This window comes from Talpa occidentalis, unplaced genomic scaffold, assembly GCF_014898055.3.
Source record: "Talpa occidentalis isolate TD23 unplaced genomic scaffold, MPIMG_talOcc4v2.1 talOcc4.3, whole genome shotgun sequence".
Taxonomy (NCBI): domain Eukaryota; kingdom Metazoa; phylum Chordata; class Mammalia; order Eulipotyphla; family Talpidae; genus Talpa; species Talpa occidentalis.
In genome coordinates, this window is record NW_023603184.1 from 29,032,629 (window position 1) to 29,056,104 (window position 23,476).

The window sequence follows — 23,476 nt, forward strand, 5'->3', positions numbered from 1 at the left end:
AAAAATAGAAAACTTAAACACTGTCTCAAACTCAACAAGAAACACACTGAACTTATCTCCACTCCTGTTCCCCAAACACCTAAGCATGTAAGAATCCCATTTCCTCTCCTGGGCTTCACAACTCAGTGCAGGCACCTGCATTCACCCAAGAAACAGGAATATCTGCTTTTGTTCTTTCTCCTCCTCCACACCTCCCAGTTCTTCATCCCTGGTGTCTCTCAGACCCTTTCCTCTCCTCCTTCCTCATTGCCTCGCTAAAGACCTGCATCCACTCTTAGCTGGACATTGGTGCTCAATCTCTGGTGTGTCTACCTGCCACCAGCTTCTGACCTCCATGTTGATGCCAAAATAATATTAGAACGTTAATTGATTAAATTATTCTAGGATTTTTGTTTTGTTCTCAACATTCCCATTAGCATCTTTGGAGTCACAGGTGAACATTAAAACCAGTAATAAAAACAATGTAATGCTGATGTGATATCAGTATGTGGTTCCTCCTTTTTATCTTTATTTTGGTCATATTTGGATGCTCAGATGCTATTCTCATGATTATTGTTGATATTATTATTTAATCCTATTTTGGGTTCCTTATACCAGAATGTATACCTTTAGATATCAGAGGTTTTGTAATAGTTCCAGAATATTCTCAGTCTCTCTGCTTTAGCAAAAATTCTCAACCCTGGCTGCTCCCTAGAATCACCTGGGGAGCTTTTAAGGTATGAATGCTCACACTACAAGTCACACCAATTAAATTAGTATCCCAGACATCAATGTTTTTAAAACTCCCCAATCAGTGCTCAGACAAGTCTGAGAACTGCTCTTGCAGGCAGCCGGTCTTAGTTTAGCTCTACAATCATAGGCTGTGACTCCCCATACCAGAACTTCAGCCAAACCAAATATCTCTTGGTCCACCCCATACATGCCCTGCCTCTTACCTCTCTGACCTTGCATGGCATGCACCTGCCACTGGAATTCCTTTCCTAAACCCTTGACCCAGATACTCCTACAGGTTCATGAATATGCTACCCCATAGAGGGTGTGCTCTCTGCCCTATGTACATTTCATCATTACAGCCCTTCTCACACTGTAACAATTGATTTATTTTTATTATATGGTTGTCTTCCCCATTAGACCCTGAACTCACTGAAGACAAAACACTAATTTATTTCACCTGTCTCCAGTGCTCTGTACATTTCAGTTGATATTCAGCACACATGGACTGACTGAATGAATGAATAAATGAATTAATGAATGAATGAGGCATACATAAAGCAATTGACTATGTGTTTCACTCTACCTCCAGTTCACCATGCTATACTATGTATGTTAATTATGGAAAAGGCCCATACCCACACTTATTCAATGAGATGAGTTTTTTCTCAACAAACATTCCCATTGGGCATAATTCCTTCTAGCTCCATTCAAGTTGCTGCGAATGGCATGAGTTTATCTTTTTTGATTGCTGAATAATCTTCCATTGTGTATATAGGCCACATCTTCTTGATCCAGTCATCTATTTTTCGGCATTTGGCTTGTTTCCAGGTTTTACCTATTGTAAATAGTGCTGCAATATACATAGGAGTACAGGTATTCTTTTGAATCAATGTTTTTGTGTCCTTTGGGTAGATCCCTAGGAGTGGAATTGCCGGGTCGTATGGTAGCTCCATTTTTAGTAGATTGAGGAAACTCCGGATAGCCAGAAGGAAAAAAGAAAAATATTGGATGGTTTCACTTATAGCAGGAATATAGAGGAACCAAATAAGACATCAGTGTAAAAAAAATAATAACAGTACAAAACACAACAAAGCAAAAACAGACAATAATAAATCAGAGACATCCTGCAGGGGAGGAGGAGGGAGAGGGATCAGAGGGAGGGAGGGAGGAGCACAGGGGACTGAGGTGATGGTGCAGGGGTGCCTTGGGGAAGGAAATTCTATGGGGACTACACCTGAGGGGGTGGGAGGAAGCAAATATTGTTTAAAAATTAAAAATGATGTAAAAATTAATAAAAAATAAACTGCCATATCTTTAAAAAAGATTCCCATTGGCATCTTTGGAGTCACAGGGAAACATTAAAACCAGTCATAAAAACAGTGCCATGCTGATGTGATATCAATATGCAATTTCCCCTTTTTTGTCTTCATTTTTGTCATATTCAGATGGTCAGAAGCTCATCTCAGGAATATTCTTTATTATTATTTAATCCTATTCTGGGTTCTTTATACCTGTAGATATCAGAACTTTGGTAATTCCAGAAAATTCTCAGTCTCTCCACTTATTCAATCATTCTCCATAATTCAAACATCTACTTATAATCCAGTAATTCTGAGTATTCTATTTCAAATCCCCTGCTAACATGTCTCTGCAGTGCTAGAAATTCAATGTATTTTTCCCCTCCAGGCTCTGCCAACTTCATGCTCCTTGTTTCTTCCTCCCTCTTCCTGCAGCACTTCACCTCACCCCAACTCACCCCAGTGTTTCCCAGAGTATTCTTTTCACTCCCACTTTCCTTCTTTCCACAGCAGAGGTCAGAGGAGGGTGAGCACCACTTAGGAAATTCTCCTCAGCGTGCAGAAATCAGTTACCCTGAACTGTCTTTAGCAAACACTCAGACCCTTGAGAGCAGCCCCAAGACTTTTAGTGACCATCAGATGAGGGCTGCTTCAGAGAAGATCTACCCAAAAACATCTCCAGAAGTGCAGCCTCACTTTTGAGAAGCCCGATGGGAACCTCATCCCACTGGAAACATTTTGGTACAACATTTCAAAATAAAGCTTTTGGTGATTCTCTCCTTGATTATGAAAAATAATATATCAACATTCTTTAAAATTGGAAAAATATGGAAAGTATCCAGAAGAAAATAGAAATTCTGTGTAATTCCACCAGTAAGATAAAAACCACTATTAACACTTAAATTGGGTGCATATTTTCATATATATGGATGTGTGTGTACATAGATACATAGAATAAGACAAAACCTACCTTTAATAGTTAAATGGAGGTACATTTTCTTTATGCTTTTTTCCTATAAATGTATATATACTATAAGACAGACACCACTAATAACAATTTAGTGCACTTTCTTCTATGCTTTTTTCATGTATACACACACAAAGTAGGGCTTTGTATAGTTCTATTACTGATATTTCACTAGCATTATAATGTAAACTCTTCCCCATCTCATTAAGATGTTGTCAAAAACCCAAATGTAATTGGCACACAATATTCCACTTTATGCAGGTACCATAATTTCCTATTTGATATTGATATTGTTGAAATGTCTATTTTCCATGATGACCATAAATGGCTTTGTCCATTATTCTTTGTACACATTTCTCAGACATTTCTCATAGTTTCCTTAGTTGGATTCCCACAAGTAGAATACATATTTTAAGGCAATTGATGAATATTGCTGAAGTTCTTCCAGAACCTTCCAGCAATTTATAATGTAAGCAATGTGTGAAAGTTTTCATCTCACCAAGATCTTCAACTAGTTGACCCTTGCATTATTAGCAAAATGGATATTGTGTGAGCAATTGATAGGGAATTTTAAATGGGCAATATATTAAAAAATCTTTTTTAAATCCTGGACTATGGGGACTATACCTGAGGGGGTGGGGGAAGCAAATATTGTTTAAAAATTAATTTTTAATTTTTCATGAAATTTTTAGCACTTAGCTGACATGGCTTGGTAGTTTAGTAGGGAAGATAGGATAAGGTTTGACAATAAATAGGTCTCAAACACTGAGTAGTATGGCAGGCAAGGTTTGTTTCTCATCAGAATTTGATGTGGATGATTCTCCTAAGCAGCTTTCTTCCAAAGGATCACTTAGGAACCCAAAAGTCTTCCATTTTTGTGACAAAGCCCTTTACTTCCAGCCCTATGGATGAAAAGTAAAGTGTGTAAAGGCATACACTTTTAGCTGCCCCAGACCAGAATAATATATCACCTTTCTCCTTCATAACCCTAATGCAATAATTTAAGTACCCATTTGATATGACAGAAAGTTAAGTCTTTGGACTTATGAAAGGGATTTTCCTTTCATAGCCTTTTCTGAAAATCTGCCAAGAAACACTCACATGACTGTGGCCCATTTTGGTTGTCAGTTAACTCAGCCACTTTGCTCTGATTACCATTCAACCCTCTGTATGGGATTACTTTTTGCGCCGAGTTTTAAGATGACTAATTTTCCCACTCGTGAGCACACATCCATGCCTCTCTGCTGGAGAAGAGCTTCAGCACTGCTAGCTGCAGGGTCTCGAACCTGACTCCTATACAACCTCTTTGTTTGCTCAGCTCTTCTCTCTCCATCTGGAGGTCCTATCAGCTGACATACTACTAGCATAGCAGTCCCAATGGTAAAAGAAAGCCTCTTCTCCAATAGTTCCTGGGTAGGAAACAACTACAGATGTCTATTTCTGTACCCAAAGTGGTGGGAACTGTTTGACGATAATACAGTTCAAGCAGAATCAGGATCAAGCCAGGGTAGAAAGTAGAATCTGGGTGCTTCTTGGCCAGAGATGGCAAATATGTGACAAATATACTGCCAACACTCCCTGACCCAAGGTAGGCATGCTAATTAATCCTGGCCCTCCTTGTGGAGCCCTAGAATTCTTTCAGCACTCTTATCAGTGTGTTTGAAGTCAACTTGCCACCTCTTGCATGGAAATCTACATGGTAGATTGTGGCGTTCTTAACACATGGCATGTACTTCATAAAGATTGATTTCACAAAACCACATCAAAGTTGCCTTCGACCCAAGGAGTGAACTTAGTAACAATGGTAGATCTGACACTAGGAACCTGAAAATCGAAGTACTTTCATGAGATTAGAGGCAAGTGCAGTACCAAAAGCCAGGAAGTCCCTTAGAGTCAAAGCCCAGAAAATGAGTGAAGTCACTTGAACCACTGCAAAAGCCAACTGCTCTCCTTTCTTTGCTCTTAACCCTTCCCATTCCTGGCATTGCCTTCATCCACAGCCATTCATCACTACCTTGTTTAAAACCTTCTTTGACTTCCCATTGCTTTTAGGGTAAAGACAAGATACTTCCAGGGTTGCCAGGCACAGTCCCTGCTCTCTCTGGCCTCACCTGGACACATCTCTCTCTGAGCTAGGGTACTTTTCCAAATGCCATCTCATCTAAGCTTCACCACCTGAGCCAGGTTTGTTAGTCTGATTTTATAGGTGAGGAATTCTCACCTGATCCTCAAGGAGATTATGTGAATTAACCAGTCATGGACCTGCCAAATGTCTTAAGTGGAATTTGAATCCATTTCTGTCTGGCTCTGAAAGTGCATTCAGGAATAGATGACGCGTTTATAATTAGTTCAGCTTTGTGTATTAGGCACTTTTTTTTAAAAAAGATTTATTTTATTTAAGAGCTGGGGTACAGGCCAGATGCACGGGAGGGTGAGAGGATTCACCAGAGACAGAGTAGGGAACAGAACAGGCAGACTGACTGAAATACACTGCTGAGGGGAGCAGCAGGCAAGACAGGAGAGGTCTGCTTGCCATGTGGGTTGCTCCAAGGCCAGCGGGGATGTTATCAAATTTTTTTTTCCCATCCACTGCAGAGGCTGTGGACAGCTTCACAGCACTGTGCTCAACCGCCTTCGCCACCAGGGAGGCCCTTACGCACTTTCTTTTTACCAAAACAGAAAAAAAAATCTGACTGTGGATCTATTGGAACTCATCCATCCACACATATGGGGGGTGTCTAGTTGTATGGTTCATTTTCAGCCCACTGTGTCAGCACAGTGTAGAGAGAGCTTTTTAGTGTAACTGGTACTAACTTCCCAAAGGAGGGCAGTCCCCCCAAAATGACTGCTTTCCTTTCCTTTTTCCTTATTTTCTTATTTATGTTGCAACAAATCCGAACCCCTTCTGGGAAAGGTTGCGCTGTTTGTCTTTGAGCTTGCCCGCACAAAGGTATTTAAATCTTTATTAAAGAGAAGCGGGGATTCCAGGAAAGTGTCTCCACCATGAAATCCATCAGTCATTTCTGAGTGGGGAAAGAATACACATACTGCCATTTTCTCCTCTTCTCACGCTCATCTCCACCCCCAGCTTCCCATAGACTGGTTTTAGAGTGAGAGTTGCTCAAGCTGCAAGGGAGACCATCTCCTACCCAACCCGAGCTCGCGCAGAATACAAATGCCCTGGACTGAAAAGTGCCTTTCACCAGAAACCCTCCCAAGCCGAGTTCTCTTTGGCCTTGACTGACAAGAGCATCCATAGAGCAGAGGGCAGCGCTTTCTCCCTGGGGCTGCCATTTGGCTCAGTGGCAAATTCTAAAGAATCGAGCCTCAAAGGACGTGCAGTGTTACCTGACCTGGATCTCAGCCCATGCTGGCCACATGAAAAACACCATTTCCTTATGCCCAGCAGCCTGGAAGCTGATGCTGTGGGGAGAGGCTGCACGTTTTGCTGGAGCACTGCAGGAAGGGCGTGGAGCACCACCACCCTGGAGAGCTCAAAGATAAACAGCACTTCTCTTCCCAGAAGAGGTTTGGATTTGTTGCAACATCTCCCTGTCAGAAATCTCAGGGAAAAGGTGCAGCAGGCCTTCCAATTTCCTTCTCCCAGAGTCGGCAAGCTTGCTTTCATACACTCAAAGTGACTAACATGTAAAGTTTTCAGATCTACACAGGGCTTTTATTTTAGGTGACTTTTCCCATGCTTCTTGAGAGAACTGTGGTTTTATGTGTACTTGGAGGAGTCTGGTGGAAAGGAAGAGCTTCAGCAACCACTGTAGAAGTCAGGCTGCCTCTGAAAGTCTTTCTTAAAACAAATCAATCAAAGCGGGAAGTGAGCACACAGAGAAATTGCGCCTAGACCCCAGGACTCTAGATATCAGTGTGCAGGAGTTACATCAGTTTCGGGGGTCAAGCCATGAAACAGGTGGCAGGTACTGTGAAGCTGGAGTTGCCTCAGTATCATGAGCTTGCTGCTTTTGCCCAATTCGCTTCTGACCTAGATGCTGTCACTCAACAGTTCTTGAGTCGTGCATCTGACTGAATTGCTGAAGCAGGGACAGTATTCTCTTATGGCTGTTGAAGAACAAGTGGCTGCTATCTGTGCTGGTATAAGGGGCTATTTTGATAAACTAGAGTCCAGCGTGATCAGAAAGTTTGAGAGTGCTTTCTTGTCTCATGTTGTAAGCCAACTCCCCGCCCTGTTGGGTAACATTAGGACTGATAGAAAGATCTCACAACAGTCAGATGCACAGCTGAAAGAGATTGTAACAAACTTCTTGGCAGGACTTGAAGCTTAAATCTCTGTGGACTCACAACAAATGCCAGTTTGTTGTTGTTATAGTTTCTTCTAGCAATCAATTCCATTTGTAAAAAGATTACTCCCATGTTCCAGATATACAGAAATCATGTTTAAAATGAAGGTTCCATGTTGCTTTAAGAAAAAAAAAAATAGTACAGTGGCATCTTTTGAAAAATCATTTAAACCTCGACTTTAGCCTAAGATTTAGAATATGAGACAATCAGTAGAGTTCAATGGTATTTGAAATTTGGGAGGAGGCCTGAGCACAGAAAACCTCTGTCCTACAATGAAAGGTTTTGTACTTGATGAGTACGCTAGAAGTATAGTCTGGACAAATGGATGCTGGCAAAAAAAGGAGGTTAAAACAATGCAATATTTCACCTGCATGCTGCCACTGATCTGTTACAACAAGTTGCCACTGTCATTAGAAAATATTTACTTAGATTAGTATTAAGGTCTTTGTGGTGGTAAAAGGGAAAAAGGATTGGAGTGACTGAAAAGGGAGGTACAAAAAAGTCCTGCTTGTTCTTAGCAACTCATTGTTCAGCTGCAGCATGTCTTCTCTGCCCTCACTAGTTGAGAAGGGAACCAGCAAGATGTTACAGGTGACTCAAAAAGAACGAATCACACATATATAGACAATATCAAATGTTAATGAAATAAATTTAGAGAGGGGCATAACTACTATATCCACATATTCCTTTTTCATTTTAAAGATAAGAATCACTTGCATTAACTTTCTACAGGTGAAAGATTGGTAATTTGGCTCAAATCCAGTAAAAAGAAGAGCCACCCTAGAACCAACACCAGTAATCTCATTTGTTTTGTTTTTCATTTCAAAGCATTTCAACAATTTCTCTTGGCAGAAATAAATCTTGAACAATTAAACCTTATTTTCTTCTACTTTTCAAACAAGGAAATTGTCAGCAAAACTAAACTCATAAAGCTTCCATTTATAAAGCTATTAAAAATAAATATTTTTAAATCAGGCTTCAGCATCTCAAACTTATGGAACAAAAATAGTCATTAAAAAGGTGGGGACATGTTGAGCAAAAGTCCTTTACAGACGCCTGCTAAAAGTAGTCACCCTCTTCTAGGAATGTGACTTTGCAAACAGCAGTAAGGCAATAATCCCCTCCTGCTCATGTGCTCTGGAAGTAAGCCTATAATAGTTCGGAGTCCACTAGTGTCATAGCCCTTGTCCCTGGCACAATGTGCAACAAATATTAAATGTTATTTACTGAACCAAGTTGAATGGAATGGAATTGGGTCCCAGACTTCAGCATCACTAAAGTGGCCCAGCCCTCACTGCCCAAATGTTCTTGCTAACTCCCACTTAGCAGAATTGGAAGAGAAAGGTCAATCCTTTCCCTTTGACCATACTGAATCCTGTAAAGTTTGGAAAGTCAAAGAGGTACTATTTAGTGGAACCCTGCACAATTAATGGGGTTTGGGTCTTCTATAAGTGCCACCCTTCCTGCTAGGTTGAGTCCTTATAGACTAATAATGTTAATAATTACCAAGAGTTACAAAGTACTTTATGGTTTGCAAAATGCTATTCATATATATCATCTTATAGAATTCCTACAATCATTCTTTGAAGGTGGGTCATCATTCCCATTTAAACTTCAGGATAATGTAGGTTAGTAAGGTGAAGCTCAGTGGGTAGAGGCAGGGCTTAGATTCAGATTATCTAATCCCAGAATGAATTATCTATCCCCGACCACACCCTTCTCTAGAGAGGATGAAATCAAAGGGATGCTCACAGAATCACAGACACTCAAGATAGAACTGAACTTAAATAAATGGTGAGACATACTCTGTTCATGTATAGAAAATTCAGCAGAGTAAAGATGCAGTTCCTGTCAAAATCCCAGCAAGATGTTTTGTAGATAAGATTATTCTAAAATGTATAAGGTAGGGGAAAGGCACTAGAATAATTAAAACAGTTTTGTAAAAAAAAAAGAGCAAAGTGGGACTGTCCAGTTTCAAGATATTGTATAGCTACAGTAATTATGTGATATTTATTAACAGAGGGATAGACCGTGGATAAATGGAGCAAAATAGTGACTAGAAATAAACTCATACAAATATGCCCACTTGATTTTTGGCAAAGGTGCAAAAGCAGTTCAGTAGAGGATTGACAGACTTTTCAACCAACAGTGCTGGAAAAATCAGACCCTCTAGGCAACAACAACAGAAAAATCAACTTTGAGCTAAGCCTCACGTCTTACAGAAGAATTAATTCAAAGTGGATCACAGACTTAAATGTAAGATAAAAAACTAGAACACTTTTAGAAAATGCTTAGAAGGAAATCTTCAGGATTTGCCTAGGGCTAGTCTAAGAGATCATAGAATCAACACCCAAAACATGATCCACAAAGAAAAAATGATAAATTCAACTTCATTTAAATTAAGAACTATGGTCTATGAAAGATTCTATGGAGAAGACAAAGATACAAGATACAGACTGGGAAAAAATATTTACAAACCACCTCTCTGACAAAGAGTGTGTTTCTAAAACTCTCAAAATTAGATAGTTAAAAAGAACTCTCAAAATTCAATAGTTAAAGAAATCCCATTGGAAAATGAGCAAAAGACAAGAACAGACATTTCACTGAAGCAGATGTAGAGATGGCAAATAAGCCATTGGAGAAATTCAGATAGATAGATTCATTGATTTTTACATTTGAAAAGGACAGTTTTTTTAGGATAAGGAGAAAGAAAAAGAGAGGCACCTGCATAGGCACAGGTGGGCAGGAGGGCTGCTGATATTCAGATTTAAACCACAAGAAATACCAGTACTATATTAGTCTGCTAAAGCTGCTATGACAAAAATACCACAGACTGGGTAACAATGGAAATTAATTTTCTCACCGGCCTGGAGGCCACAAGTCCAGGATGAAGTTGCTGTTGGGCTTGGTTTCTGGTGACACCTTTCTTCTCACTCGTAGAAAGCTACCTTTTTCCTGTGTTCTCATCTCTCTGCACATCTGGAGGGTGAGAGCTTTGGGGACTCTTCTTTTCATAAGGACCTCAGTCCTATCTAATGAAGGAACCCTCCTTATGACCTCTTTTCACCTTAGTTATTACCTCCATAAAGGCACTATCTCCAAATGCAGTCATATTGGGGGTCAAGATTTTAACCTCTTAATTCTTAAGGGAGACACAATTCAGTCTATAACAACTACACCCCTAGTGGAATGGCTAAAATAAAAGTGAGATACCAAATGCTGGCAAAGATGCAGAAAAATGAGCACACATTGCACTTGGGAATGTAAAATGGTATAGCCACTCTGGAAAAAACAGTTTTTTAGGAAACTAAACATCCAGCAGGAATTGCATTCCTGGGCATTTATCCCAGAGAAAGAAAGCTGATATTCACACAAAAGCCTGCACACAAATGTTTATATCAATGTTATTTGTCAGAACCAAAATATGGATAAGTAGATGTCCTACAGTGAGAAATGGTTGAGTCAACCCCAGTACATTCATGGGGCAGTAAATTACTCAGCAATGAAAAAGGAGGAAATTATTGATATACAAAACCAGGATGAATCTCCAGGGAATTATGCTGAGTGCAAAAAGGCAGTCTCAAAATGTTACATACTGTTATATGATAATATTTATATAAAATTCTTTCAATGACAGAATTACAGAGATATAAAAAAATGGTTGCCCAGGAGAGTGTGGGGACAGGAAGGGAAGTAAAGGTGGTCATAAGAGGGCAAGCTGAAGGCTCCTTGGTGGCAATAGAAATGGTCTGTATCTTGTCTGTATCAGTGTTTATGTCCTGATTGTGATGCTGTACTATAGTTTTGCAAGATGTTTATATCAAGGGAAACAAGGTAAAGTGCACATGGGATCTGGCTTGCATTTTCTTCTTGCAATTGTAAGACTGGCATGTGAATCTATAATCTTAAAATGAAAAGTTAAATTTAAAATACTGATGAGAAATTTAAATATAAATGAAGTCATTCAGGACTTCCTAGGCAAGTTAAAAATAAGCCCTTGTAATTGTACGGTTTACAATTTTATTTTTATTTTTTCAATGAAGTGCCTTTGTTTTATATCCTTGTTAATATTTAGACAGTATAGGATTTCTCCTGTCAAGTGGGTTCACTTTAGCTCTCCCACCACCAAGGCACCCACAGTCCTCTACCACAGTCTATTGTGCTCTCCCTGCTCACCCCTACCCTGTTCTCACCTTCCATTTCTCCCTGCCTCCACCCCTCGTGGATGCCTCAGATCTACGATCAGCTTTCAAGGGCTGATTTTAAAAGTTTGTCTTGTCTGACCCTTTGGTTTCTCTTTATTTCACATATAAGTGACACCATCTGGTATTTATCTTTCTCCTCTGGCTTATTTCCCTTAGCATAATCCCTTCCAGCTCATCCACATTTCCACAAGTGGCATGAGTTTATCTTTTTTGATCACTGGGTAGCAATTTTAAAGCTTCTTTCATATCCATCATTTCATAGAACCATTGACCCATTTATTCATTCATGCATGAATGTGATCATTAAGAAATTCTCTCAAGCATTGCACTTGGGCTAATTGCAGTTATAAATCCTACAATTCCTTCTCTTAAGGAGCTCACAACATTATCCTCACCAACCACATGAACTAAGTAGGGCAGGTATTACCATCTCTGTTGTGAACGTGAGAAAACAGAACCAAAGTGTTATGTGACTTGTCTTAACATAGTAAATTAACTATGGGGCTGGCAGTGGACATGAAGTCAGCTCCTTATTTTATATTCTTTCCATTTTATTTACAGTAAATGCAAATGGTGAATCAGATCATCAGACTCAGCTCCACCATTTGTGAACTCTGTGTCCTTGATGAGTCCCCTAATTACTCTCTCTGCCTTGTTTCTTCGTCTGTAGAAGGATGATAATAGTTTTCCTCTTGTAAAGCTTTGTAAGCTTTCAATGAGTTAAAGAAAAAAAATACATATATGGCATTTACAATGTTTAAAACATAGTAACAGCTCACTAAATGTCAGTTAACATTGGATAGTGCTCTTACGCCAAATAAGTAGTAAGATAGGATTGATGATGTAGTAATAGCTCATACCACATACGGCCTTTCTTCCATAAATCTCTGAATCATCTTAAAACATCAAAAATACAAATGGGTAGAATGTATAAATTTTCTGCTTGAGAAAATGGAGAAGAGCTATGCTTATTTAGCCAGAGCTTCCATGACAGAATTGGAACTAAAGGTTAAAAAAAAAAACTTTCTTCATGAATATTTTCAAGAGAAATTTAAAATTAGACCCTTTCCCTGCTGGCCACAAAAGGAAGCTGCAGTGTCCCTCTATCAATTGTATCTTGTAATCTTCCCCCTTCTCTCCAGCTAGTGACCATATGTCAGGGTGCACGTGCGCATTAATGCAACCAGATGAGTGAGCCATAAAGACCATCATCATTCCCTGCCCCAACAATACCCTGTTTTTTCATCTGTTTGACAATCATGAATTAATTATGAGTCTTGTCTCCCCAGCAGGTGGTACCTGTGGTCACATGACCATAACAGATCCACCTCTAAAATCAAGCAGATAAGAGTCTCTCAACTATTTCTAGTATACAGTTCATTATCTGGGTATGCCGGGGGAAGGACAGGTGTGAACTTCACCTCTGCTCTTTGATGGGGTATTTCAGTATCTGGTTTCTCCTAATAGAGTTGATGAAGTAGTTCTAAGCAGCTCCGTTATGGAATGTCAACCTAAATTAGACCATGCTAGGGCTGATGATCAAGGATTTGCCAGTTTCCAAGTGGGACACCTATCTGGTCCTGTCACACCCCATTACCTTTTCTGGAGGTTCTTGGCGCTCACCATTGTCAGTTCTGGCTTATGTCAGGGATTTTTAAGGTAGTTCCAATTTCAAGCATTCTCGTGCACAAATGATCAAAGCCTTTAGAATATCTACCTTTCATTCTGCCTCTTGTATCTCAAAGTAGCATAAAAATCCTTTTCCAAAACGTATGTTCTGATTTGAAATTCAAAGTCACCATAGTTCAAGACCCAAAGACTAGGAAGAGTTGAAGCTAAATGTAAAGAGAATGCAAGTTATTCCTCAGCCATAACTTGCAAAAAGTCACATAGGAAGCTGCATGCCAAGGAAAGTCACGTGTGTAGGCTCTTGACATATAAATTGGAGAGCCAGCCATTTTTACTGGAGGACTGGCAAAGTGTGGTCATTCAGAGCTGGGTATTCAACTGGTATTTTCTTTAAAATGAATGATGTAAGCCTTTCACTTCAAGGAAAATAACTGCCTTGAAAAATTATTATCAACATTTGAGCTTCCAAACAAAAATTAGAATCTTGAAAAATTTGTATGTGCAGCTGTGCAACTTCTGTAAATATGAGAGATGAACATGGAACCTGTGAGTTTGAATGATATCCCTGAGGGTACAGAAAAATAGAAGGATGAGAACCTTCCTAGAGGGAGGAGAAAGAAAAGATGGGGAGGGAAGGAGATTAAAGACAAGGAGTCAGAACTGGGAGGTGAGCCAAGAGAACAAGAGAGAAAACCAGTAGTGCCAACGGTCACAAAGACAAGAGAGTTTTTGTGTGCAGAGGACATGGGTGCCAGACAACGCAAGGGAGGGTAAAGCCAGTAACGAGTGGAGACCAAATGGGAGCCAGGAAGGAAGGCAGTATGTAAGGAATACTATTTTTGAAAATTGCTGAGACATTTGTCTGTTGCATCAAAATGGGAATTCGGAAGGATTCCTGTAGAAGCAGCAAGATCAGGGAGATGTTTGACTTTATGTAAGGGTACAGAGCAGCAGAGACCCTGATATATGTTAAGACTTTAGGTCTTCTCTCACTTTCAGCCCAGGGTTCAGTTCTTACTGGATTTCAGAATCATGTCTGTTGCTTCTACTGTTGCAGACAAATTTTATGATACTGTTATTTCCAGCTTTGAAATTAATATATTAACTTTCCACTTCTCAGATGCATTCTGAGAAAATAATACTAAATGAAGTCCAAGGTTAGAACATGAAAGTGTGTGATCCAACTAAATCTGACCTGCTTCTGCTTTAAGGCTCCTTCAGCACAGAGGTTGCCTGGAAATAAAACATAGCTTTCTTTCTATAAACTTTGGTTGCTGATGTGGGTTCTTACCAAAAATCTACTGAGTTTTCTCATAAGGACCCCAAGGAGAAACTGCATGATGCTTCTCAAACCATTTGTATGGGGGACTGGGATTTTTAAATCTAATTCATCATGGATTGATACTTTAGTAAAATGAAATAAAAATGAGTCATTAGGAAAATGAAAATTAAAAATATATATATAATGCCAGTATAATCTTTATTATTAGATTCAACAAAAAATTTCAATAAATCACAACTAGAGTAATATAGGCAATAAGAAAATTTATAGGAACTATACACATTGATTGAAAGTGTATATATATGATTAACAAAGGAAATAATTATAACACTATACTTTTGTTGTTCTATAATTGTAATTTAATGTAAAGAAAAAGATAGAGTAAGACAGACAGTAATTGCCCATATTAAATATCCATACTTAACATTTAACACTTTGAATGAACAATGCAACCATATAAAGAGTGGAGATTTTTAATGCAAGAAATGGGCTTGCCTCTTCCTTATAAACTTATTTAATCTAGGTTAGATTGATGAGACTTTACTCACAAAGGAATACTGTATATCCAAACTGTTTCCATATTTTAATTTAATGACACTCATGGAGAGAAATCAGTCTCCCAGAGGATCTTAACAATATGGAAGAGGAGATTTATTTTTTTTTTTTTAATTTTTTTTTTTTTTATAGAGGCATGCTTTATTTATTTGTTTGCTGGTTTGTTTGTTTGTTTTGTTTATACATGCACTGGTACAGTCAGAAGCGCGGAGGGTGAGAGAATTCACCAGAGCCAGAGCGGGGAGCAGAGCAGGCAGAAGGACCGAAGTACACTGCTGAGGGGAGCAGCGGCGCAGGAGAGTCTGCGCGCCATGTGGGACCCTCCTCTGGTGCCGGGGAGCAGCCGGGGATCGAACCGGCGCCACAGAGGCTGCGGGCAGCTTCGCAACCAGCGCTCAACCGCTGCGCCACCGGGGAGGCCCTGGAAGAGGAGATTTAAAACAATTTCAGGAAACACATATTTGTTTTTGACTTTATGTAAATTATTCAAACTGTGTTGTATGTTCAAAATTCATCTTCATTCCTTCAACAATTTCTAGTTTCAACAAAAATAGCTGAGTTGAGGTTAAATTTAAATTAACTTTTGATAAAAGAAATGGATGATAATTCTGTGAATTGTCTTTATATGGGTCTTCACTAGATGGAAAATAAAATTTTAAAATACATTCTCAAATTTTACAAGTATTGAGTGATAACTTCACAGACATGCAGTAACATACCATCACGTCATCAATAATTGTTATATTGTAGAACATGCCCTAACAATCTATAGAAACTCTGTTCTTCCAAGTTTCTAACCATTTTTTATGCCCTTAAATTGTATCTGCCATTTTAAAAAATGCTGTATTGCCTTTTTGTGTGAAGTCTTACAATAATTAAAATCATCCAAATAGCAGACAAAAGAGCTAGTCTGGCTATCCGATTTACAGCTTTAAAAAGTTGGCTGAAATGGCTCCTTTTTACAACCTTACATTTTCCTAGTTTTTTATAAACTTTTAAGTTATAAATGACAAAACAGCCTTTAACTGTTGCATGCTATCATGTAGTTTCTGCATGAAACCAGTGTGCAGCTTACCCACATTCTCTGTCCACAAAGCCAAGTCCGTCTGGGTGTCATAGCAATGTCAATTTTCTATAAACATTTCTAAATGCTTACTTTCAATTTTTGTACTTAGCTTCACACAGACAGATAGCAAACAGTTCAATAACCAAACCGGATTGCACTGGTTGAAACATCGATGTTTTTATAATCCTCTTTAATCATATCCCTCTCTTCCCAAAGCCCAACTTGAAGCAATTTAAAGTGCCATGTTTTCATCCATCAGTTATTGAAATATCAAGCAGTGGTATTATTTTAATGCTGCAGAGGTTGGATGAGGCTGGTTCCCCAGAAATGTAGGGTTGCAGTGCATCATCAGATTTCCACAAATATTTACTCAATGCCCATTTATGGTTGTATCATGCAGTAAAATTGCACCCACTGCAACCCCAATCATTGACATGTAATTTGATCTCCAGTAAACTACAAACTGATTGTATTCCACACTCCTTCTAGCCATAAAGTTCATGCTTTTTGAAATGATGCAATCTGAAATTGTGTCAGGAGAGTCTGACATTTTCATTTCCTCTATTTATTATCAAATCTATGACAGTCATAAGGGTCAGAGAAACCTGTCAAAACCGCTTTACCCTAATCTGGGGAACAGGCACACACAGGATTGTTAAACATTTAAACATTATCCACTATCCTTTTTGGAATTCCTGAAAAGCCAAAAAGTCTTGACTTCTGTAAGAAAATAAAAGTGATGATAGAGGCATCTTTCAGTCAAAGTACTTGAGGTAGTCATTTCTGACATTCCCTTGGAAGATGATTTGAAAGACAGTATTTCTTTAATAACTTTGTAAAGTCTGCCCTCTACTGTTTTTGAGAGTAAATACAGTCAATATCCATATATTTATTTCCTGTATGAGATGAGTTGCTTTTATTTATTTACATTTACTGAGTGGCATAAAATGAATGTGCCAGGCAGTAAACACACAGCTTTACAAGACTGACCCATTTCAGTCTTACTACAGTCCTCTGAATTAAATCAAGTGCTATTATTCCTATTTCACATCGAAGGAAACATGCTCAGAAAGATTAAATAAGCTTGCTGAGGATGCACAGGAATAAGTTAAAGTTCCTGAATTGTGGCCCTGATGTGTTTAATGCTAATGCATATGGTTTTTCATCTATGTCACATTGCCTCCATCTTGCCTATAAATTGACAATATATTAAGCAGATACATCTTTATTTATTGATGTCCATTATTGTTTCAGAGAACCATTTCAGACACACATTCAAACTCAAAGTTGATCACAATACATTCTAAGGACAAGACAGCCTTGCACATGTGTATATGCGTACATATATGTATATTTATATATATTATGGAACATATGTATATTTAAGTCATATATCTAGAACATAGAAAAAAGGTGTGACAGATTGTTTGATGCATGCCTCCAAGTATGTATGAGCTTTTGTAACGTGACTGTGCCTTTCATTTCAAAGTCTATTTCTCCACAATTAATAATCTACTAGTCAAATGTAGTCGCTTGAGTAAGTTCAAGCAAAACTAGTAGAGGAATCAACAACCAAAGCACAAAAAAGTGATAAGTCATTATTTTACTACAGTTTTATTATTCTTATAAATCAATGATGAGTTATTACCACCAAATTTGAGGTCCATGGCAACAGATAACTGAAACAAAATATCTAAAATAAGAAAAAATAAGTAAAATGTTTAAACAGAAACTTCACCAAAAAAGGTGTTCAGATAGCAAATAATACAAAGATTTTTAACTTCATTTATCAAAGAAATGTATAATAAAACCATAATACTAGTAAACCACAGAGAGGCAAAAATTTTAAAAATTGATGGTACTAAGTATTGGAAAGGATCTAGAGCAACTGAAAGTTTCATACACTGTGAATCAGATGATAAATTGGTACAGCCACTTTGAAAATCTATTTTGCAAGCTCTATTATAGTTGAACATATAAAACCCAATGTCCCAGCAATTCCATTCTTAGATGTATGTGTATATGCATATACACACACACATATATATCCAAAATATGTACATATTTCTGCACAAGAATAACATACAAAAATATTCAGAAAATAAAGGTTTAAATATAAGATCTAAAACTGTGAACTTTTATAAGAAAGCAAAGGTGTAAATCTTTGTAACCTTGTATTATACAGTGGATCCTTAGATCTGACACCTAGAGTACATGAAACAAAAGAAAACAAAAAAAGATAAGTTGTGCTTCATCAACATTTCAAACTTTAATGGTAACATCAGGAGAGTGAAAAGACAGCCCACACAATGGGAGAAAACATTTCAGATCATATATCTGACAAGGCATTTATATCTAGAAGGCATGAAAAAAGCTTATAACTCAATAATAAAGAGGCAAATAACCCAATTATTTTAAGTGCAAAGAATCTGAATAGGCATTTCTCCAAGGAAGATATGCAAATGACCAATAAACCCATGTAAAGGTGTTCACTACCATTAACCACCAGGGAAATGCAAATAAAAACCACAGTGAGATACCATTTCACACTTGCTATAATGACTAATAAAAAAAGGTGACAATGACAAGTATGACTGAGGATGTAGAGAAAGGGAAACTTCAGACACTGCTAGTAGTCTGTAAAATAGTGTGCCTTCTTTGGAAAACAGTAGCAGTTTCTGAAAATGTCAAACCCAGGGTTATCATCTGACCAGTAATTCTACTCTGAGGTACATACCCAAGAGAAATGAAAATGTGCTCATAGAAAGAGTCTCAGACAGGCCTCCCTGGTGGCACAGGCGGTTGAGCGGCAGTGCTGTGAAGCTGTCCTCAGCCTCTGCAGTGCCGGTTTGATCCCCGCCAGCCTCAAAGCAACCCACATGGTGAGCAGACCTCTCCTGTCTCACCTGCTGCTCCCCTCAGCAGTGTATTTCATCAGTCTGCCTGTTCTGTTCCCCACTCTGCCTCTGGTGAATCCTCTCACATCTGGCCTGTACCCCAGTTCTTGTATAAATAAAATAAATCTTAAATAAAGTCTCAAACAAATGCTTATAGCAGCATATTCATTATAGCCAAGAATTGGAAACAACTCAAATGTTTATCAGCTGATTGAATAGATCATAAACTGTTCATATCCATACAATGGAATGTGAATTAGTGATAAAAAGGAATGCTGTCTAATACACGCTGTCACATAGATGAACCTTGACAATGTTATGTATGCCAAGTGAGAGAAGCCGGTCCCAAAAGACCTGATAATGCATGATTCTATTTATAGGAAATGTTCACCGTAGGGACTTTTATGTATCTGTTGAGGAAGCAGATTGGTGGTTGCCTCTGGCTGTGGGGGGTGGAAAGTGGCAGGAAAGGTGACTGCTAATGGGTACAGGGTTTCTTTTAGGAGCAATTAAAAATGTCCTGTTAATTGATGGTGGTAATGGTTGCAGGACTGCAAATATACTATAAGCCATTGAATTTTATACTTTAAGCAGGCAAATTAAATGGCATGTGAATTAAGTCTCAAACAAAGTTGTTATCAAAATGTTTTAGAAGTAGATAGTGAATGTAATTAATGTCACTGAATTGCACTTAGAAATAGTTAAAATGGCAAATTCTATCTAACACGTATTTTACCACAATTTAATCTTTGAAAAAAGAGGTTCACAAAAGTAATACTCAAAACAGCTAAATACTGGGAACACATACAGATTTTCATCAAAGATAAACAGTAATATTGAGGAATACCCATACTGTACATTCTTGCTATATTTATGCTATATATGAAAATGTCCAAATTCCTGCTACTTGTATCAATATAGTTGGATCTCATTAAAACAATGTTAAAGAAGAGAAATCCAACAGAAAAAGTACATGCTTTATTATTCCATTTTATTAAATTCGAAAGTAGACCAGACACATCTGTGGTGTTAGAAGACAGGAGAGTGGCTACTTTGGAGGAGGAAGGCAGTACCCAGCAGGGGACTTGAAAGAGGCTCTGCATCGTGGTGATATTTACTTTCTTGTCTGAGTGTTGATTAAGCAGGTATGATACTTTGTGAAAAGCCATCAAGCTGTACATGTATAATTTCTATAATTTTCTCTAAGTATGTTTGATTTCAGGTTTTTTTTTTTTTTTTAAGATTTATTTATTTATTTATTTATACAAGCACTGGGTATAGTCAGAAACACGGGAGGGTGAGAGAATTCACCAGAGCCAGAGCAGAACAGGCAGATGGACGAAGTACACTGCTGAGGGGAGCAGCGGGCGGCAGGAGAGGTCTGCGCGCCATGTGGGACCCTCGCCCTGCGGCCGGGGATCGAACCAGCGCTACAGAGGCTGCAGGCAGCTTCGCAACCCGGTGCTCAGTAGCTGCGCCACCGGGGAGGGCCGATTTCAGTTCTTTATATTTATTTTTAAAAGTCTTGAAAGTCCAACCCCCCCGTAAATTTTTTTTATGTAGATATTTTAATTTATTGTATACATATTAGGTATGTAATTAAAAAAGAAAAAATTATATGCTTGCAATGTGAGAAGACAATAAATAGATGATAGGTACTATTATACAAATGGAATAAATGAATAGAAGACTGTGATTTTTGAACCACATTCATATTACAATTTTAAAACTTATCTTTTACACTGGTCAATTATTTTTCAAGGTTGAAGGAAAAAGTATGACAGTTAAGTATTTGTTCAGAAGCTTAGGTAATTTGGTTGCTAGTATTTATGTGTGGGGAGAAAAAAAACTGTTTACTGTATGTAACTATATCACACCCCCGTAAATTTTAATGCACAGCCAGGCTGTAGCTTTTGTGTCCTTTTCCAAGTCACCAGTACGTTCTTGAAGATCCAACAGAAGATGTTTCCAAGTTGCCCAACTCTTTACTTGTCAATCTGTTATATGGAGCTATTACAGGAATCCCCCACTTTTCGAAAGTTCACTTTACACGTACACTTTGTTTTTATGAAGACCCACATTACTATCTGTTTTCACCAACCAAAAGGAACCCAAAGAGGACTTTGGCCTTTAGGCAAAAGGCTAAAACAGCATTCACATTTCATGGCAGAGCAATGAGTGTAGCTACCAAGTTCCTTACTCAGAAACTATACTCAGCATCTCAGCATCGAGCCACCGTAGCTTTTGAACAGAATCTGTTAGTACCTGTGCACTGCCTCAGTTTATTGGCATCCCTTAGCAAGATGTGCCCTAAGTATCAAAAAAAAAAAAAAAAAAAAAAAACTAAAAGAGACTTAGCTAAGTTTTCTGCAATGATTGCAGAAAAGTATGACTTCAATTTTCAAAGGGCACATAGATTTAGGGCAGGTTTGTAGGATGTTTTGTTCAGAGAACTGTGTGTTAGAAAATGCATAGGATTAAGCAGGCAAGCATGCCTTCTGTGATATTTCAGACCTCCTACATCAGCCATAGCAGATGACAAACCTTCCCCATGTCGGTGACCTATCCACCCCAATGGGGAACTTCAGATGACAATGATGTGATGCTAATGATGCTAATGGATAACCAACCCTCTTCCTCTCTCTCTCTCACCCCAGTCTCCTGGACCTCCCACTACCCTCGCCTCTGATCACTTGGCCTGACACACCACCATTCCCACCTCTCAGCCTGCAGTGTGCGCGACATCTTCCCTATTCTGGTAAGTGAAACTATACCATATGGGTTTTATTCTACTTTGCACAGGCTGGGCTTAGCTTGTATTGTTTACCTTATCATTCCCTCGTTTACTGTATGTTACTGCTATTTTAGGTTTTCTGTGTTTTTTGGTATGATTTGGCAGGTTGTTTATTTTTTAGGCACATTTAAAATTTTTTCATGTAAGTTAATGGTAGTTTCTTCTTTACCTTACACCATTTTTTTCATTTTTATTTATTTATTTATTTATTTATTTATTTATTTATTAATAATGAATTTTATTTTTATATTTCCCATACAATTGCAACCCCATTCTGACCCCAATCCCTCCCCTCCTGCCCCCCACCCCCCAAAGAGTATCTCTGGTTCATAGTTTTTTGTTGATTTTGATTTTCACTTTTTTTTTTTTTTTTTTTTTTTTTATAGAGGCATGTTTTATTTATTTATTTTATTTGTTTGTTTGTTTGCTTGTTTATACATGCACTGGGTACAGTCAGAAGCGCGGGAGGGTGAGAGAATTCACCAGAGCCAGAGCGGGGAGCAGAGCAGGCAGAAACGAAGTACACTGCTGAGGGGAGCAGCGGGCGGCAGGAGAGGTCTGCGCCATGTGGGACCCTCCTCTGGTGGCCGGGGAGCAGCCGGGGATTGAACCTGCGCTGCAGAGGCCGCGGGCAGCTTCGCAACCCAGCGCTCAACCGCTGCGCCACCGGGGAGGCCCTGATTTTCACTTTCTTATAGTTATTCATTTTCCTGGTCCCTTATTTAAGTTTTCTAGATTCCTGCTATGAGTGAGACCATCTGGTATTCTTTTTCTTTCTGGCTTATTTCGCTGAGCATGATCCCTTCCAGCGCCATCCATGTTGCTGCAAATTGCATGTGTTTATCTTTTTTGAATGCTGAGTAATATTCCATGGTATATATGTACCACATCTTCTTGATCCAGTCATCTATTTTGGGCATTTGTGTTGTTTCCAAAGCTTAGCTATTGTAAACAGTGTTGCTATAAACATAGGGGTGCAGGTGCTCTTTGGAATTGATGTTTCTGTGTCCTTTGGGTAAATACCTAGGAGTGGAATTGCTGGATCATATGGAAGCTCTATCTTTAGTAGGTCGAGGAATCTCCACACAGCTCTCCATAGTGGTTGAACCAGTTTGCACTCCCACCAACAGTGCAGAAGAGTTCCTTTTTCTCCACACCCTCGCCAACATTTGTTGTTGCTAGTTTTTTTTTAATATGTGCCATTCTCACTGGTGTGAGATGGTATCTCATGGTAGTTTTGATTTGCATTTCCCTGATGACAAGTGATGTTGAACATTTTTTCATATGTCTGTTGGCCATTTGCATTTCCTTTTCAGAGAAGTTTCTTTTTAGCTCTTCTGCCCATTTTTTGACTGGATTATTTTCTTTGTTTTTGTTGAGTCTCATCAGCTCTTTGCAGATTTTTGTGATCAGTCCTTTATCATTAGTGTTGGGTGCAAAATTGTTCTCCCAGTTGGTGGGGTTTCTCTTTGTTTTTGTTGTTGTCTCTTTTGCTGTGCAGAAGCTCTTTAATTTGATGTAGTCCCAGCTGTTGATCTTTGCCTTCACAATCACTGCTTTGGGTGATGTGTCTGTAAAGATGTCTTTGATGTGAATGTCATGTAGTGTTTCGCCTATATTTCCTTCTATGTATTTTATGGTTTCAGGTCTTATGTCTAGTTCTTTAATCCATTTTGAGTTGATTTTTGTGTATGGTTACCTTACACCATTTTGACTTATGAAATATCCCTGGGAACATTCTAATTTTGGATAGCAGGG

General features: G+C 38.6%; 1 protein-coding gene across 1 annotated transcript in view; it reads left to right on the plus strand.

Annotated features, from left to right (window-relative positions):
- BMAL1 (basic helix-loop-helix ARNT like 1) overlaps positions 1-23,476 on the plus strand; it is a 254,388-nt gene that overhangs the window by 53,609 nt on the left and 177,303 nt on the right. The window contains exon 2 of the mRNA XM_054699379.1: positions 21,582-21,682. The gene's annotated coding sequence lies outside the window, so the exon portion shown is untranslated. The remainder of the gene's footprint in view (positions 1-21,581; positions 21,683-23,476) is intronic.